The 20,140-nt window shown below is 38.0% G+C and overlaps 1 long non-coding RNA gene across 1 annotated transcript in view; it reads left to right on the forward strand.

Annotated features, from left to right (window-relative positions):
- Nucleotides 1-2,427: 2,427 nt before the first annotated feature.
- Nucleotides 2,428-20,140, forward strand: part of LOC116653545 — a 96,573-nt gene continuing 78,860 nt past the window's right edge. Inside the window, exon 1 of the long non-coding RNA XR_004307634.1 lies at nucleotides 2,428-2,569. This is a non-coding gene — a long non-coding RNA (uncharacterized LOC116653545). The remainder of the gene's footprint in view (nucleotides 2,570-20,140) is intronic.

The raw sequence follows: 20,140 nt of genomic DNA on the forward strand, positions 1-20,140 counted from the left end.
AGCTGAACAGACACCCTCCTCCTCTCCAATCAAATCTGGAATCAAAACATCAGGACTAAAACTACCTAAAAACTTTTGTCCAAGTTTTGAGAGCTTATGAGTGATAAAAGAGGAGCTTGTGTAATGAAATCTTAATAAAATAAAATAAAATTAAATTAAATTAAAATATATAGCATCCTTTGGGATTCTATCATTTCACAGCAGAGAACTTAGTCTTTGGAGAGAAAGAAGATTGAGAGTTATATAAAAAAAAGTAGAAGTAACACAAACTGAAAGTGAAAACTAGGGCAAACATTCTGATGCAGTTTGAAGAGATGAGACATTTTAATGCAAACTATTCCGTGTATAAGCTTAATTTTGTTGAATGCTGTTCAACATAAGAAGGTATCAAGGAATCAAAGCTGATGAAAACCTCAGTTTTGATCTCAGAAAAACACAATGGGATAAAGGAAAAAAAAACAACAACCAAAAAAAAAAACCAAAAAACTTTGGAGATATAAAACTTTCAGAAACACTGTCTGCACAATTCCTTAACTGTTATATTTTTGCTTGTTTCTCCATTAAACTATAGCTGCTCTGATTCACACTAGAGCTCCAGTTCATGTGTGTGTTGACCCAGTCAGGACCATACATCAAGCTAACAGCTGAGATTCATTTTGTGAGACACAATTGCTCAGGGCTGTGCATAATTACTGTAGGATTTTTTTGTAAAAGGAGGAACAAATTAGTTTTAACCATGTTTAAGTTTCTTGTGTAATTCAGAGTTAGAGTATGCGTTGACTGGACAGGTGTGTGGACAGAGTACCTGAGAAAAATGTAATCCAGACAGGGAGCTGGATATTGCTTTTCTGCTTGTACCACTGAAAAACATATACTTATCAATGAAAATGGCAATAGGAGAGAATTATCCATGCAATTGTAAACCATGTGGCTGTTCCATGTGTCTTTTTGAGATTGTTCTGGATGTGTCCAGGAGCAGCAAACCCTAGGGACATTGTTCTGAGGCAGAACAGGGTGGGGTCATGCTCCTAGGGCAGCTGCATTTAATTCAGTGGAGTAAACACTTACTGGTGCAGTTCTACCTATTACTCTCTATTGCCCACAAATACCTTTGGAAAAGCTCTTGTTTCTACTTTGTTGTGTGTGTGTGCTGTGTAGTCCTGTCATACAGGATTCTGTCTCATTTACATATTTCTTGTTATTTCTTAGTAATTAAATATGTTTTGGGGGAGTTGTTAAAATAATTTGTAGTTTAACATTTGGAATTTGGAAGTACCAGTGAAAGAGTTGAACAACAATTCTTCAGTGTCTGCAAGGGAGAGTAAATTGCTAGGAAATGAGTTTTATCTGAGAAAGGCTGAAGCCATGAGAGAAAAAAAATTGAAAGAAAAAAAAAAAAGACTGAACACTTTCTAGAGGTATTCTTGGATTCTGTCTCACACAGCCTTTCATCATTTCTATGTTAAATGATTTGTGCAGTGCCCAAAGGCCTGTCCCTGGAGCTGAGCTATTGTCTGGTCATTCCCAAGTCTAAAAGTTCTGTAAGCTTTAGTTGTCTCTGTGTGGGTGCACTGTCACCACGAAATCTCATTGCCCACAGAATTGTTGGAGTTGGCTTTTGTGTAACTTGTTGGAAGATAAGCAGTGCAGAAGACATTGGATTTTTTTTCTCTTAAAAGCAGGCATGACGGCAGCTACATTCAGGTGAGTAATTTGCATGTCCTGGCTCTCCTGAGTAGAACCACATGGGAAATACCCCAAGAGGCCACAATTATGTGGAAAGGAGGCACCTGTGTATTTCCAGCTTCCAGCTGAACTTGGGTCTGCATGCCAAGAGTACAATCTATTGTTGCCTTTTAAATTTTACTCATTACGTGAGATGCTGTCAAGTCAATCTAATATCAAAACTAAGGTTTTGTAAATCAACGATGTGTATAAAGCCTGGCAGCAGTAGAAAAGCTTCCATGACATTTAAAAAAAAAAAAAAAAAAGTCTGTGGGAATCTTAATTTTAAAGAAGCAGCATTTTATTTCTCAGCATTGTTACTCAAAGATTTTGGTATCTTCACGTGTGGAAAAACAGGTAGGGAACCTGATTAGAGACAAGCTCATTCAGTAAAAGTGAGATTGATTTCCCCCTTCTTTCAGTCTATGAGTTGTTTACAAGAAGTAAACAGTGTACATAGGGAGATGTGACTTTGTTGTGATAATCCTGTGCCTTCTGAGTACAGCTGAGAGTAATATTTATTCCTTTTTTTTTTTTTTTTTTTTTTCCTTTTTTAATATAGATGAGATTACTAGGCTTTATTTTATCATCACTTCATGCAGATATTTTCTAATCCTTGAGAAATGGAAAACCATTTTTTTTGTCTCCAGGTCTTTAAATTACTGCATGTGGTATCTGGGAGAGGGAGGAGCTTATCAGGACCTTTATCTGGAGCTGTGCTCATAAGCAGTGAGAGGACAAGAGTGTTTGGAGATTTGCTTTGTTGTTTGGCCTTCAATGGGTTGCTGTTCAATTAATCCTGAAGCACGTTGGACACTACTGCTTTGAATCACAAAGGATTAAGGTATGTGATACTTGGGCCAAACTTTATGAGTAGACTTGATGAATGCTTAAAGGAAAGCTCTGAAGTATCCATACTTCAGTTGCTATCTGAAGGTACTTAAAAATTGTGTCCATGAATCTGCAGGTCAGGTCTCTTGTGGATAAAGTTAATTGTGTTTTTGGTTTACAAAAACACATAGTTTTGAGATACTTTTTCTCCAGTTGTTCCTTTCTAGTTATTGAGACTTTCCATTGCCTTTCAACTGTCTCCTCCCCTTTCTCCATCAGTGCTTGAATTTACCTTCATCCTTCCCTTTCTTACTCATTTCTGCTCTGATTTCCACCTTGTGTTCTTCTAATTCTATCATTCTACCTTTTTCTGAGAGGCCAAGGAAGAAAAGTTTTTTATCAACTTTTCCTCAGGTCTTTGCATGTTTAAGTGATTGAAATAACTATTTTAAGATGGGAAAATGGCTAACCAGAAAAACTTCCTTTTTCTGTTAGGTCTGGAAAAATGGAACTTGGTTAAATGGTGCCTAAATCCACTTCAGGCTCAAGTGCTTTTAGTACTTTTTAAGTTGTAGGTTGTTTTTTTTTTTAAAACAGTTTTTCTGTCTGCATTAAGGAGATGGACAAAGCTTATAGAACTTATAAAATCTAGAACTTATGAAATTGAGGTATTTTTGGCCGTACATGGTAAATTAGCTGGTTTAACCAAATAATGGGAGAATGTAAGGATTGGGAAAACGGTGCTTTATGTTGTTTTACCTGTTCTTGTTCTCTATATATAAACAGCTTCAGTGTTTATCCAGAAAATGCTTACCTCTATGAATAGTTCTTTGTTTTGAGTTTGAGCAACTCTTCCTATTAGTAGAGCCTAGTGACATCAGACTGTTGTACCATGTTTAATTGGAAGTGGCAAGCAAACACTGTACAACTGCTTCTAAAATGCCTGGGAGCTATTTGAAAGCTTTAGCATGTTAGAAGGGTAGATGGCCTGGTTCTATCTTCCTTTTTTTGAGAGAGGGGAGTGGGTGTGGGGGGTGGAGGTGGAAATTAACCTTCCTATGCTCCAGAAGTGTTCTGCCTATACATCTGCCTGGCCTTTGAGGTACTGTTCATTTTGGATTGATTGAATTTCTGCAGATACACCTTCTGTGATGTGATTATCAAAACAACCAACTACTTGCTAATTGACAGTCAGTTTGTTCAGGTGCTATTTATTTTTAATTGGTTACAGGGAAGCTTGGCTATGCTAGTGTACTTGTACTGTAATGTACTATGTGAGAGTCTAAGGTAATAATAGCCTTAGCTACTAAAGCAAATCTAGGAAAGGGCACTCCCTATACTGAAAGCTAACTGGCATCCTGATGCCAAGAGTAGGGAATGACATTTATAGCATCTCATGGTTACAGAGCCTTCAGATAAGCTATCTTCACATTTCCTGGTAGAATTCCTTCTTACAAGGAGGATCACCTTTAGTAGGTTTAGAAACTATTTACTTTTAGTCTCTAATGTAAGTAAGCATGACCTCTACCACTTCAAAGTGTTTTATTTTGTACTATTTTTAATTGTTTGAACGCTATATTTTGACTATAGAAACAAAGCCTAGTGAATGGCATTGTAGTCTTCTAAAATTCATATATCTGTTTTTACATCAAATCTCCTGCCCTGGTCGGAGCATTTATCCAGCAGATGATTAAATCTATTAGGAAGCTGCTCTTGCTTAGCTGCCTTAGTATTGTGGTTTTAGAATTTCATGACAAGTCTGTAATTAATCCAGTGGTGCAGCTTTAGTAATTTTCTGTATATCATTCAAAAAGGGAGAGAAAGAGTCATAAGGTTACTATACGGGACCATGACTACTATTTAAGCAGTTTCAGTGCTTGGAAGTCAAGGGCTTATAGTACCATTTCATATAAAAATGTCAGAGGTAAATATTCCTATAGCCCTTTTAACATCAAATTAAAACTCTCTTCCTAGGAGATAATTAGTTGGTATGCCCACTGAAGTTCTAATTTATTTTGTAAGAAAAGCCTATAATCAGACATTGTTCCCAGCCAATACTTTAGCAATCCTGTGTGCGAGTGGTCATTTCTGTTCCAGCAGCAGCACTTACCTCTTCTCAGTGAAATTTACTTGTACTGCTGAGTGGCCTTTAATTTCAATTTATAACATGGTCTTTTTTTTTTTTGGCCTGTGTGTACATAGTACTACTTCATGGTCTAGAGGTGAGACCACAACCACTGTACCACAAACCATCCTGGGACTGTAGCATATCACCTCAGAGGGCAATAACCAGATAACAGTGGAGATGGAAGGTGGAAGATTGAGAGATATAGTTCTAAAGAAGAAAGAGTAAAATAAATATTCATAAAGATTTGGAGACTTTGGACAATGAAAAATTGCCTGGTGTACTCCAAGGAGGGATTATCAGGAATGATTGCAGGTTAGCAAAGTAATACCCATTGAAAAGTGTTTACTTCTGTTGAACTCTATTAAGCTTAATAGTGCAACTGTTTACTCGTGTGAGCTATACTACTGCCAGCAGAAAGACTAGTTCTTTATATGAGTTTTCAGACCTCTTTTTACTATAAAACAGTCTTAGGAGAAACAAAAAGGTTCCTGAAGGCAAGGCTGTGAGAAGTGGTATGGATGAAGAACTGTGTAACTAATTCTGGAGTATGGTCTTGATGTGGAAGGCAGGTGAATGTAATGAATTCTTTGTCAGTATATCAGAGTGTAGGTGTAAACAGAAAGAACAGGAATTATCTCACAATTGTAAAACCTCAGTTGTGTTCTGACAGGAAATTGTGGTAGGAAATAACAAGGGAAATAAGGTGTTGATGTGGGACATGGCTCATGTGCAGCCTGTAATACTATTGAAAATGAATGGAAGAGCAGGCATCCCTAATTTTCTTAATTACAGTATTTGTATTGTGATATTGCATGTTTGAGGGAGTAGTTTAATAACAGTGTGGTATTCTGAACTTATGAAGTACTTGGTGATAGTTCTCAACTGTAAAAGTCAGGTTTAATGGGATTGAAACTTATTTTCTCCCAATTTTGCCTAGAAATTTTACTCAATGAGTTAAAAGTAGAGCACAAAGAAAAGCCAGTATTGAGATTCCATTTTTGACGTTATGGACCAAATACACATGGTATGTCTCATTCTGATTCTCTGAGTCTGTTTGTCCACATCTTTTGTCCATTATTTGTGCCACTGAAAAACCCAGGGCTTGAATATAGCTGCAATTTTGCTTTGGGGTGGAAAAGCATTACTGGAGCTATATCCAGAAACCTCTGTCTTTTTCCTTCAGCCAGTACAATCATTTTCTCAAAGACCTGTGTCTGGGATTAATATTTTATGCATGAAATGTTTCGTGTACAGTAGTGACATAATAAGAAGAGGCATTTTATTAGTTTGTGCATGGAAGAAGAATGGATTACAGAAACAGGAAGTGTGTAAGGAATGCCTTAAGATGCCATCATTTTTATTACTATCTAAGTTCATCATTTTAAGACAAAAAATGGTTCATGGTTTTTAGTTTTTTATTTTATTTTGCCAAGGCTTGTCTAAGGAGGTAGCACCTCATTTATGTTCTTCATGCATATCTTGTGCAGGAAATAGCCCATGTGGAAAGACAGCAAACGGATATCTGCAGCTGTTGCCACTTATGCTCCACAGCACAATTTTAGGAATTAATGGTTTCTAATCCTGAAAATAATATAGATACAGAATGGTGTTACATTCCAAACTGTCAGGCTGAAGTTCCTTGCTCTTATTTCATAAATATGTTTATAAGAATCTGCCTTAATCTCTCAACTGCAAGAAAAGCTTTAGAGATCACTCTGTGTTTGAAGCTGAAGTTATTGACCTTTGGAAACTCATTGGTAGCTGGGGAAATACACTGAGATATCTCTTTGTTGAAATATTTAAGACAATTGTAAGGCACTAGAGCTACTGTTAGATAAAGCTCCTTCTGGTCTTGCTGTCTACTTGACTGACTGAAGATAAATGCAAATGGTTTTGGCACTTTTGGGCTATTGTTGAAGTGAAGGAATACAATGTGCTTGTCAGACAATTGCATGTTGTTAGACTATTAAATTGGTAATCCCTAGGTAATGGAGGTAAATCTCTCTTCAGAAGCAGTGACAGGATAACTTTAAGATCATTATTATTATTATTATTAGTTTATGGTTTAGTAAAACAATCTGCAAATTGTTACTGACCTCAGATTTTCAGAAATCTTGAATCAAATCCCTTTTCTCTCAAGACATAAAGCAAAACACTGTACTGTTGTCTTTTGTATGACAAAAGTCTTTTTTTCTATCTCTTCCTTGCAATTAGATTGATTGTATTTTCCAAAAAATGAAAGAGGAGGTGATATAGGCATGAGCTGCACTGTAAGGAAAGCACCCAACAACATAAATGTAGTGGTAGAATCATGAGAATTGGGTACTACACAAAGCATTAATTCTAGTAGATTTTAGAGTTACTCTTAAATGGATAGTCACCATAAATGAACAAGATCTGTTCTGGAAATAATGCCTCCTATTTTATTATGTTGTCCTGTAACATCAGAGGTGAATGTTAGTGGTTTGGCAGTAGAGGTTGAGCCTTCCTGCCAACATTCTGTTGCAAGTTGTTGCTGTGCAACAAATGGCAGCAGAGGGGCAGTCTGAGAAAATGTTGTCTGTTGTGGAAGTGTGGATGAAGTAAAAAGTGCATAACTGAATTTCTCTATCCAGAAAAAAAATGGCACCCTTTGATGTTCATTGATACCTGCTGAATGTTTAGAGGCCAAACAGTGGATGCACGGTGGTGGGTGGTGTATTTCAGCAGTGGTAATAGTGATGTAAATGACAAGCTATATTCCAGATGGCAGTGAAGATTCTTATGAGCGTGGCATGCAGGCTCTTGTTCATCAACAGCAAAAGTGCATAGCTACTGGTGGTGTCTATGTTGAAAAACATTTTTGTGGCTGAGAATTTGCTTTATCAAACAGTGTTATCGTGCTGTCTGTATCTGTTGTAGTTTCCATGGAAATAAATAGGAGGCATTACTTTTGGAGTGGCCTACATACAAGCTAGTGGAGAGGGAAAATAAATAATCTTTTTTCAGTTGTTCTGACAGCAAAGAGACATGATAGTGCAAAGCACTTCTGAAAATCAGGCTGCCATTCATATTGTATCTTCATACCAAAGCTGGGTGACAGTGACAGGGTATTGACAAATAAAATACTTTCTATTTCATCCTTTTCTTCATGCTACATTAGTTTTGCTCTCATCAGTAGATGCATTCTTAAAATAAGCGATATCCAAGATGATAGAGAAAAAGCCACCGTAGGAAGCTTGATGTTGCTGGGGTCATGCCAGTCCACTTGTTATTGGAGGCTTGCATCCATCGTCCTAGTTTTATCCTTTTAGTGTCATTTTGTTGTTGCTGACCTTTAAAAGTAAGCAGTTTGTCTATTGTATGAGCAGAACATTTTTTTCTTTCTTAGATAAGCTTTTATAATCTCAATTCTCTTTCATTCTCTTTCTTTCCTATGGCCAAAACCTGCCAGTATTGGTACTGTAAAGCCCTGGATCCTCTCCTGTCCTTTTTCTCACCAGTACCCAACAAATTACTCTGTACCATCCTAGAAACTGGTACGGAGAGAAGAAAAAGTATGAGGAAATATCCAGAACTTGTAAATTGTGTGAAGGACTGAGTGGACTAATCTCAACTATCTTGAGATCTGTCAGTGTGATATTGCTTCATGTATATATCAAAATAGGATAATGCATAAGGTCCATTGATGTTTTATAAAAACAAACCCTAAAAACACTTGAGTAAGAGCAGGCGTAAATGCTAAATATTTGGGAATGAGGTGTACTTTCCAGGAAAATTTTGAAGCAAATAGACTCACAACAGATGTTAGTTTAGGGAGGAAGTGGTTTGATGGATTATTAATGAAAACAGTTACCTAAATTCGTATATTTAGGTGCAACAAGCTCAGATACAAAAGAAACAAAATAATCTTGTTCTAATAGACAAGGCCACATTTAGTAAAATCTAATGAGACTGGGCCTGTTTGACAAGGAGGACACAGGACTGCCTAATTTTTGAAAACATCAAGCTAACATAGTGAAAATGATTTAATGAACATCATAAAGATAGTAGAAAAGATGATGAAAGCAAAATTAGTTTTGGGTGCAATGCAGGACATGAGTATAAGTACTTAAACTGAAGATTGGAAGGTAATAGTAACCATAGAACCACCAAGGTTGGAAAAGACCTACAAGATCATCCAGTCCAACCATCCACCCATCATCAATAGTTCTCATTAAACCATGTCTCTCAACACAGTGTCCAAAGGTTCCTTGAACACCTCCAGGGTCGGTGACTCCACCACCTCCCTGGGCAGCCCATTTCACTGCCTGACCACTCTTTCAGAGTAGTATTTCTTAATGTCCAGCCAAAACCTCCCCTGGTGCAGCTTGAAGCCATTCCCTGTAGAACTGTCACCAGTTACATCAGAGAAGAGGCTGATCCCCAGCTCACTACAACCTCCCTTTAGGTAGTTATAAAGAGCAATAAGGTCTCCTTTGAGCATTCTCCAGACTGAACAATCCCAGGTCCTTCAGGCATTCCTCATAAGGCCTGTGCTCCAAACCCCTCACCAGCTTTGCTGCCCTTCTTTGAACACCTTTCAGGCCCTCGATGTCTTTCTTGCAGCGAGAGGCCCAAAACTGGACACAGTGCTGGAGATGGGGCTTCACCAGAGCTGAGTACAGGGGGACAATCACTGCCCTGTTCCTGCTGGTAACACTGTTTCTGATGCAAGCCAGGATGCTGTTGGCCTTCTTGGCCACCTGGGCACACTGTCGGCTCATGTTCAGCCAATTGGAGATTGACTGAGATTGGAGAGATTGAGGAAGAAAAGAGATTGGAAGTGTGTGAATCAACAAAAGAATGGAGAACTGAATTGTAGAGCACATGCAAATCATCAACATGATGAAATTCATGGAAAAGAAACAGTTGCAGATTAAGATCAGAAGAGGGAGCATAAATAATATATTGATGAGGAGAATGACAAGTTAATGGTAGAACACAGAATTTGCTTCAGAGAAGGTTGGGGAAAGTCTTGAACACTGGCTGGAATGTGGGCATGAAATGATGCCACTGCATTCGCTTGTCATAGTGACAGAAGGCTTTCACAGATCGTCATCTTGTCTCTCGCTGCAGCTCTGGTGTGTGGCTCTGAGAGCAACTTGGGAAATCTGTCCTACTGAAGCTCCTTCGTTACCTCCTGCCTATTTTCAATTTGCCCAATTGTTATTTCTTCAAGTTTCAGCAGAATAAGGCTTAGTGGATTAATTTCATGAGGACGTGACCTTCGAAGCTAATGCTGGTTCTTAGGAGATAGATGATTCCAATGCATAAATAAACTGAGGCTCAACTCTGATTTCTGCTATTGTCCTTGGCTTTGTCCACCATGTGTTTTCTCGTTTAGATTTTTTTTTATGAGCAAGACAGTTGCTTTACAATTTAATAACATGGACATACCATGACAGGGAGCTGTCAAGCCTTTTTAAGTATTATTAAAACCTCGCCTCAAGGAAGATTTTAAATCAGATCACATTATAATCAGCGTGGACTTTGTGTTTGTGTACCAACTTCATATGCTCTTGCATTAGTTTATCTGAACACACTTCTCTTAACTCTTATGATTCACTTTAGAGGTCGCTTCATCTACACAAATTCTTCCTGACCTCACTCCTTTTCATAGATTTTTGTGACCTGGTAGTAGTTTTAAGTAACTCTCAGAACTGTATTTAGCGTTGTTCTCTCACAGACGTTGTTTCAGAACTACCATGTGGGGAACAAAAGGGGAAAAAAAAAAAGGTTCTGTGGTGATTCTTAGTGAACATTGGGCTTGCTGTGACTGTCAATACGTAGATAGCACTGGTTGTGCATAGAATTGGTAACGTCACTTCTGTGGGTAATCCCTGAGCCAAGGAATATCTGTTTGCAAAGCTGGAGAGGTAGTCTTGTCTTAAGGATTGCTGGTGCTGAGAAAACCTCCCTGCTCTGTGCCAAGGTGTTTCATTATTCAATTGCTTTCAAAGTTAGGCTGTTATTCCTGCTTTGAATTTATCAAGCCAGTACGTTTTTTGTCTCCTGATTTAGGGTGCTTTTGCTATCAGCAGACTGATGCATAACAATAATCTGGAGCTCATGATTACACTCCTTGCTAACCTAAGTACGTGGCACTTTAGACCTCAAGTAGTAATGTAGGCTTTCCGGTATTTGGGGCTTCTTTTCTGAAGGCTTTTAAACTAAAAGATCTGGCCAGCAGGACGTGCTATGAAGGCAAGGGTGTAGTCTTTGATATATTATTAGTTTCTGGAAGAAGAGAGACTGAGAGAGTGCCTGGAACCCCTGGACTGCAGTCCATGTTGCTTCCCAGCTGTTAGAAATGCAGAAAGTGTTAGTTCTGCTCTTGCAGATGCAGCTATGCATTACGTTTTTTAATGTTTCTTTTTCCCAAATATGGAACTTTACTCCTATTGTCATCTTCCCTATTATCCTACCAGATGCATTAAGGTGCATGAAGAGTCCTTAAGCCCAGGGGGACTGTTCATTTCGTTACAGCAGACTTTGTGTCCAGAGATTTACCTCTGAGTGTGATGCTAAATGGTAGTCTAAGGAATTTGGGCTAGGAAGCCTACCTTCAATTAAATTGGAAGGGGACATGACATATGAAAGAAGACACTGACTTTCTTATACTTGATCTGACAGAATTTGAGGCTGTTGATCTAAAACTCGCCCTTTTTCATACACTGTGGAGGATGACAGATGTTCAGAGGGACCAAACATGATTAGCGTTTTTGCTCTGGGAGGCACGAGGGGATGTTATGATTTACTTATTGTTGATTCAGTGTGCTTTGTTCAGAAGTTTGTAGCCACTGCTGTTGTTGCTTTTCTAAACTAATGCCTGAGTTTGATGCCTTTCTTTTTTCTTTATTTTTTTTCCTAGTAGCAATGGCTTATTTTGGCTGAGTCTGAAGAGTTTCACACCTCAGCTCCTCGGCTATGCCTCCAGATCATATTGCTACCAGTGGGATTATTTTTTTTGACTGTCATTCATTTGTACTTCAGGCAGTCATCTAGGGGTAGGCCTTGTACTTTAAAAAAAAAACAAAAAAAAAAACACAAAAAAACAGAACACCAGCTCTGACTTGTTATTTTCTGTAATGATGCACAAGGCAGAGAACTTTATGGGGGCAGTAGAAATATAAATATCTTGCCAATACAGGGCAGTTAGGTGTTTGGGTTCCATAGTAATTGTCTGAGGAGCAACTTGAATTTCAAGTAGGTTTTGTATTTCATTGTGAATATTTCACATACTTCTAAGAGACAGCCAGAATCCATAAAGGTCATGTACTATTGTTGATACTGTGTCATTTATCACATAACAGCCAGCTGCTAAGATCCCCCTATGACCATCATTACCTGGCAGCTCAGTTAGTTTTGGGAGGGCCATGTAAGAAGCAAAGGAAGATCAACATAGAGATGACACTGATGCTGGCATAGTGTCAAAAGGCCTGTTCAGAGACATCACCATTGTCTCTTTTCTCTGCAGCACCAGCCCCCAGCTCCTATGAAGTTAACCATTGCATGATAGGAAAATTCGTGCTGCAAAATTGCATTGCTAATACCTCTATTCCATTAACTTCAACTGTGTGCTGAAACCTCTACTTTCCTTCATCTCCTATGTAAATATATTTCTTTTTCTTCCCTCTGCTGGAGAGGTTTGATGTTGGAAGCAATAAAAAGAACAAATTACGATCAAGAACTTAGGAACAAATGAAAACACTCAAAAATCAATGGAGAAACAAACACAAACTGAAACAAATCCAGAAACTGTGCTTAAGGTAGAAAGTACTTCCAAAAATGCTCTTGACATATTATAATATCTGTATATGGTACAGTAAGAAGGTAGTCTTTACCTTGTAGGCAACATAAATTCAGCATATTAATACACAGGCTGACAAGGCTTTTATTTAAATACTGTCTTGAATGCAACATACAGCCAATGTGCATTAACAGCATGTAAATCATTTCTCTGCTATAGCTGCCTTAACCTATTTCTTCTTTCTCTTTTCCAACATTGTCAAAGTTTTGTTTCATTTCTTCCCTTCCCTTGAATAAATGCTGTTTTCAGTGCACAGCTCCAAGCTACCTCTTTATTGCCATTTCCAGGCCTATGGTACCAGGAGTTAATCGCCCTTCAGCTACATATTGTTAACTGTGATGTGCCTGCTACCTATAAAGGAGGAAAAGGCTGCTTTTTATTCCAGAGAATAAGATATATTCTACAGAATTGCTGGGGTGGGGGGAAGCCTTTGTTGAAAGAAGGGGACTACAGCTATTTTTTATTAGTATTATAAAGAAATTCGTACTCCATTGAGAGCACATGCTGCATTGCAAGGGAATGCTACATTTCCTGTGCTATCAAGGCATTATTTGTAGCTTGTTTAATGAACTCAATTTCATTTTTATCTGTACTTTGTATGTAGATAAAGAAACAAATAAAGGAATCAAAATAGGAGATTTTTCTAGCAACGTTTTTGGGGAGGGGAAAAATGATATAGCAGTGTCAACTGCAGATATCTTGGTCACATTGTCAGAATGGACAGCTCAGTCTGTCACTCATTGCCCATGGCAGTGAATTGGGACAAGAGTTGTCGATATGACACTAAACAGAGAATTACATTTTTCTACGCTGTATGGAAAACATAGATGTATTCTTGTTCTCTGTGCCTCTGAACAGGAGAACAATACTGATAGGAGCGCACTACTTTAAATTGTTGTTGGCTATTCACAGCATTGACAATAGAAGGCAGTTGTGAACTGACAAAAAGAAAAATCCTTCTGAAAATGACAGTAAACCATTTGGCATATGCTGAACAGAGAGCAGACTGGTTTTATTCAAACGATGGCTGAATTCTTAAGCAGCCATCAGATTTGTTTGGAGCGATTGTGGGGTGTTCTGTTCTCTTCCCTCTCCCTCCCCCAGGTCTGATTTCAGTTCTTTGGATACCAGTGCAATTAGTTGAAAACTCCTAGCTAGAATTAAAAATATTGTAGCTACTCAATATTACTCATCAAATAGACTTGACGAAAGTCTTGCCTCTGCTCTGGGAGCAGGCATATTGAAACTATGTGGGGAGTGCTGGGAGTGGCTGGTTTTTTGTTGTTGTTTTTTCTTTGTTTGTTTTCCTTGTTCCAGCCAAGCTCTGTATCTGAGTTAATACCTGGAAGCCTTCCTACTAGGGGCATGTAGTTATCTCTTCAAGTACGAGAAAAGAGGTGATGCTCCCCTCCAGTTTGGAAAATAAGTACAGTATTAGTATGTACTCAACAGTGAAAACATACATTCATAATTCCTGGCCTGCCTTTCTAGATGTCTTTGTATGGAAACTTTAAAAATATGGTATATTCAGCTTTCAGCCCATTTCTGTACAAAGACTCTCTTCCTCTATGTTTAAGCCTTAATGTTATCCATAGAAAGCTTAGAGTTGGAAGGTCATTTAGTCCAGTTCCCCTTCCATGAACAAAGGTAGATCAGGTTGTTCAGAGCCTGGTCCAGTCTGCCATTGAATGTCTTCAGGGACAGGGTTTCCAGCACGTTTCTGGGTAACCTGCTCCAGTGCCTCATCACCCTCACTGTAAACAAAAATATCCTTATATCCCACTTGAATCTCCTTTTTATTTTTTTTTAGTTTCAGACCATTTCCCCTTGTCCTGTCACCACAGGCCCTGCTAAAGAGGCTGTCCTCTTCTTTCCTTTAGCTCCCCTTTCAATACTGAAAATATTAAAGATACAATCCCTTATTTATTTATTTCTATTCCCATTAGTCTTCTGGCTGTTGCTCTCTCACCACCAGTTGCTTGGCGCAGAGAGCTCATGAGGAACTCAGGCATGTTGGAGCACGCGGTGTAGCTGATGTGGCTGCTGGCTGCAGCTAGGCTCAGCATGACCGAGTATTTATCTGGGCTTTTCTTGCTGTAATTCCACAAGTCCTGTAATGCTCCCTGGGTTTTGGAGATGAGTTTTAAAAAGAAATAAAATAAGAAGCTACAACAAGGAAAAAAAAAAAATCTCATGGATTTTTTTTTTTTAATTTCCCAACCCAATCCATTTTATTAGTCACGTTTCATGTCCAGTATGTTAGTGAATGCTCTTGTGAACACAAATACAGCTGATGATTAATTTTCTCTGCATTACTTGTGGGAAGGAAATGGGTGGAGTAGTAAGCATCTTTGAAAATGAAATCGCATCTTCTATTCAAGTATCATTTGAAAGTAAATGCACAGGTAACAATGACTACATTCACTTAATAGTTTCATAAATTTGGGAGTAATCCAAATTGATTTGGAACTTATACTGCCTGCTTGACTTCTTTGCAATTATTATTGATGCTGAATAGAATTTACCGGTTCTTGTAAGTTTTGGAGCAACTCCTATAATGAAGAGGAAGTAGCTGAAGATAATAACAAAAAGTTATAATATTTTGTAGCTCAGCAGGTTTTTGTTCCTTTCTTTGACGAGGGCCGAGGGGAGTTTGTACATGAGGCTTTTTATTATTTTATTTAGTGTGATCTAATTGTACTGTGGTATTAAGACAGTACATCTTTAAGTTTTCATGTGTAAGTATGAGCTTTCGTATGACAGAATATCAAAGTGAAAATTAATGTCCGCCACTTGTATATTGCCTAGACGTTACTTTAGAGAGAAAACAACAGGAGCGAGACGAAGCCATACATATGTTAAATTCACATCAGTAATAAAGATTAAGTAGAAGTTAATAGCATCCCAGTCATGCTTGTGGAGGTAATCTCCTTTCTGAAAATTCAAAATTAGATTTGGAGGATCGAAGCAAACAGGGGGTGAGACTTTGGCGTAATATTTTAATCAAATTGTCATGAATGAGTGGATACAATTAAGAATTCTGTCAGTCACAGTCCTGAGCCCCTTTTGTTAGTCAGCTGTTGTGAGGGATGCACCAGGGCATCGTGGGTAGAGATTAAACTTGACCTTTCCCAGGATCTTCATTTTTGACCCTCTGGCTAGGCTTTGCTTGTCAGATGGCTATTTTTTAATTATTATTATTATTATTTTCCCCATTTATTTAATTATAAAAAGACAGCCGCAGAGGTTGGGACAGACAAAGATGTTCTTGCTCTGTGTTGTTTTTTTTCCCCCCCCCCTTTTGCTAAATACAGCAGACAGGGCTCAATAACGGCTCCCCGTCAGCTGCAAAGTGCCCATCTAAACCTTTTTCCTTCATTACTTCTCTGATGTGTACTGTATGTCATTCCTTGGACAAATTTACAGCTGAAGAATCTGTGCCAAAGGCAATACAACTTAACGCGCAGGGAAGTGTTTTCTATTCAATAAGTTGTGCTTGAACATTGCTACAGCGGGGTTGCTTTACTTTTCAAGTCCTTTAGATAACTTGGGCTTCTTTCTACAAATTTTAACTGTATTTCTCTGGGGGTTTTTAAGCGTGGTTTTGGACAATCTTCTGTTACTAAGAAATTTTGTTCTGTGCGCGGTCCTCTTGAGATTATGACAAATTTAACACTGAGATTAAAAATCAAATACTTTTTTGAGTTATGCCTGATGATACATATTTTAATTGATGTTTATGCAAAAATGTTCTTCAGTATGGAACTTTGCTCACTGATTCCCAATAGCTTATTGCAGGATTTTCTGTGAGTGCATATTCTATAGAACCACAGTAATAGATGTTTGTCTCATGGCCTGTTACAACAGTTTGTATTGTAGAATGTTTTGTGGCTCGCACTGAGGCCAGACCCAGCTGCATTAGTCATTCACCGTCTGAAGCAGTTTCTCTTTTCTCTGCTTTGGAATCTGTGGAGCTGCAAATCTATAGCTATCATGCTAGCTCCAAACACCTCACTTGCCTGTGGAGAGACTGTATTAAGCAGACCAAACAAGGAAACAAAAATCCCAACCTCAAAGGAGTGCAGAATTATTTTATATCTCAAATTCACCCTGATTAGCAGTGTTGTTGTTGAAAACCTCTGTTTGAAAAAGATAAAATAAGTGATTTGAGAAGGCTAAGATCATGTTTCTTCCAAGTGACTTTTCCACTGTCCAAGCATTGAAATTGTATCTGAAGTTGGAAAAGCTATAAGAAAAAATAAATAATGTTATTTCAATGCCATAAATGGCTCCCCAAGGCATTAAAGCACATAAACACAACTACAAGAAATGCAAATATTAGAACCAGGGCTCACCACTCATTTATAAATGAAAATAAATCAGTTGTATGCAATAAACCAAGATTAACTTGATGCCTGAAGCATGCTCTATATTAGAGGTTTGCATGTGCACATACATAGGTGGATTGTCTTTTTTTTTATTTTTTTGTTAAATAAAAATGAATTTATTATTTTAAGCTGATTCCAAATGATTCTTTTATCTTCTCTCCTCTTTCTTCTTTTTCCTCTCTGCCTTTTTTTTTACAGTGTGTTTGGTAAATAGAAAGAAGTGCTTTCGACATTGGGTGACAGTATGTAATCTACATTCTCACTGTTTGTTTTACCTTTTGTTACAGAAAGAATTAAGTCTGAGCAACTTGCGCTGGTACATCAGTTTCTTTGCACTCCTCTGTACTGTAGGACCTAATTATATTTTAACACTGCATTTACTCCATTTGCCTGTAGAATTATTTCAAATAAAATGACAGACCTATTGTGTTGCGACATCACAGTAGCTCTCTTTTTGTTGTGGTTTTCTTTTTGGGGTTTGTTTTTTCTTTTTCTTTTTCTTTTTGCCTTTGTTTTAACCACAGAAAACAAGCTCTTCTGTGAATTCAGCAGTAGCAAAAGAAATTGCATTAACAACATTTAAACAAAGTGTTGAAAACATACTGAAATAAATGCTACTGCACTTCAGGGGTTGAAAGGAATATGCATCAAAATGCTTGGCATTTAATTTTTTTTTTTTTTCTTCGGGAATTTAGCCAGTGAAATATAGCTGCCAGTGTCTCAGGCCTGCGTGTGTTCTTCTGCAATATGCTCTCGATCAATCAGATTTGCATAACTAAACTGTCGGCAAGCCCGCTCGGCTGCCCAGGTGCAGGGCCATTTGCATATAGAACAGTGAGGAGGTCCCAAGAGTCACTTCAGACTCCAGTGACTGCTGAGCCCGCAGTCCACACCGCACTGGAAATGAAATTGGAATGACAAAAAAATGGTAGTGCTAGTCTGCAAGGGTGAAATATGCACTTGTGTTTCAAAGGTTATGTAGAGATCACACGACAGCATACAGGCACAAGAACATGCACAAGCCTACAGGAAAGCAAATGTTGTTATGGATATTTTGCTCCCCTTCCCCCAAGCCTAATGATATGTATTTATTTATTTATAGATAGATAAATATGCATATATGTGTACCCCAAAATATCTTTTTTTTTAAATTTGTGTATCACAGTTTCACTTATTTTTCAGTCATATGGTATAGGGGGGGGAAGGAGTGTAGGTGAATTTTAACTGTATGTTTTCTTCCAATTAAGTCTCCTAGAGGAGAGAATATAAATAAATAAGAGACCTTTCCCTTTATTATTTATTTATTTATTTTTCTTTCTGGAATGTGCTTCCACTTTTTCAGCATGCTTGCCTAGAAATGCATCTCCTGTTTCCTAGACTATTTATTACTCAATTAGAAGAGGTAGATGGTGAATAATTACCACAAAGTATTGATAAAGCTGGAAATAGAATAAGAAAAAAAAAATGGATTACAATACTGATTACTAAAAGCTCTTTATCTGGGGCTTGCCGTAGGTATTATTATCAACACTTTACAGGCAGGAAACTGAAATACAATGTGGTGAAGTTATTTTCCTTCAGGAAAGCAGTGATCCATTGATACTCTGGAAGAAACCAAATGATTTAGTGGTTCTGTCTGAGATGTAGTATGAGAATCACTATTCTAACCATCAAGAAACATGGCCTCCTCTTCCTGTACCATGTTTTAAATAGTGTTGAAAGCAAAGGATACTCTTAGTTCTCTTGATCAGGTTGTAATGTTGGATGCTATTTTCTCAAGGCAGTTTTTGGGGTGCAGTATGTGTATATGGTCATGCGTTGCTGGAATCAACTGTACCTCCTCTTGACAGCTGAGTACATCCCAGCCCTGGCAAGGAAGGAGTACTGCAGATTTGGCCCCAGCTGAAATGTGCTGTTTTGGTGGGGGAGGGCATAAGACAAGGTGTCCCTCCTGGTTTGAATGTCAGTTGTTGTCAAGTTGGCATCCTGAGCTGTTTCCATGACAACATCTTTTTGTGCTGGGGGACGAGGTCATGCACCTGTGATCTCGATGAAAAGGACAATGAGAGAATGTACATTATTTAAAGCTTTTATCTTCCAGTACGTGTTTGAGTATAACCTTGAAATTGGGTGAATAAAGGGTAAAGTACATTTCTATGCATAGGAGTGAGGCAAACTGAATTGGTTAGAAAGAGGTGTGAGGAAGATTGGGCGCATTTCACAGTGCGGACTCTTGTCTAAGCTTTCATGGATGAGTCAGGCTGTCTTGTCTCAACTTCTCATCCTGTATATCAGCAAAAGTTTATCTGGAATGGAGTCCATTATACTTGGGAGACTGAAAAGAAGGGAGAGGAATAGGCAGGTAGTTCAGCAACTGGATTTGGCTGGTATGTTCTTTACAAGACACTTAGATCAAGTTGGCTGTTGTGACTGTGCTTTGGATTGCCACCACAGCTCCTATTGTGTGAGGCTCTGATTGAAAACTGAATGAAAAAAATAATTGTTGACATAAAGAGCTTCCAGAGTAATTATGTATTGCTCTCCCTCCCCCTGGCCTTGATTTGCCATGATAGTCTAAATGCTTCCAAAGCTTCACTAAAGTAAGATTGGACCTGCTATTGTCAATTTACTAACACCAAAGCAAGATTGGGCTGGCTATAATTTTCTTCCATTTGAAAATGGTGGAAAACATTGTTGAAGTGGTTTTTTTTCTGATGAAGAATGAGGATTACAGGTGGCTCAATGTGACCAAAAAGAGAATCACAAGACAATTATTTGAAAGAATAGCTAAATAATATTTCAGATGACACAAATGCAAACACAAATTGTATTCTTACCGTTCGTAAACTGTCCTTGTGTTTTCATCTTTGTGTCTAAACTATATAGGTGGATACACATGCTGACATTTTTACTAGGAATGCTTGTATTTTTCTGGCCATGAGTCACATTCTGCATGGCATATTTAAAAGCAGTCCACAGACAACTGCAGTAAAATAGGAAGTTCAGTGAGAAGCATTGAACAAATTTATCCCCAGATAGAAATCATAAATTTCAGAGAAGATTTGGATTTGAATTTTCACAGCTTATATGAATCAAGCGTTTCTTTAAGATAAGAGTATTTAGCGCACTTAGAGCAGCTTTCAAATTTCTGCTCTTTATGTAGGTGAAAGGAGAAAGGAAGAAAAGGTAAACATCACAAAATGAGAAGAATAATTAAGATAGTAACTTAGTGAGGAA

The sequence above is a fragment of the Coturnix japonica genome, chromosome 5 (assembly GCF_001577835.2).
Source record: "Coturnix japonica isolate 7356 chromosome 5, Coturnix japonica 2.1, whole genome shotgun sequence".
In the NCBI taxonomy this organism is placed as follows: Eukaryota; Metazoa; Chordata; class Aves; order Galliformes; family Phasianidae; genus Coturnix; species Coturnix japonica.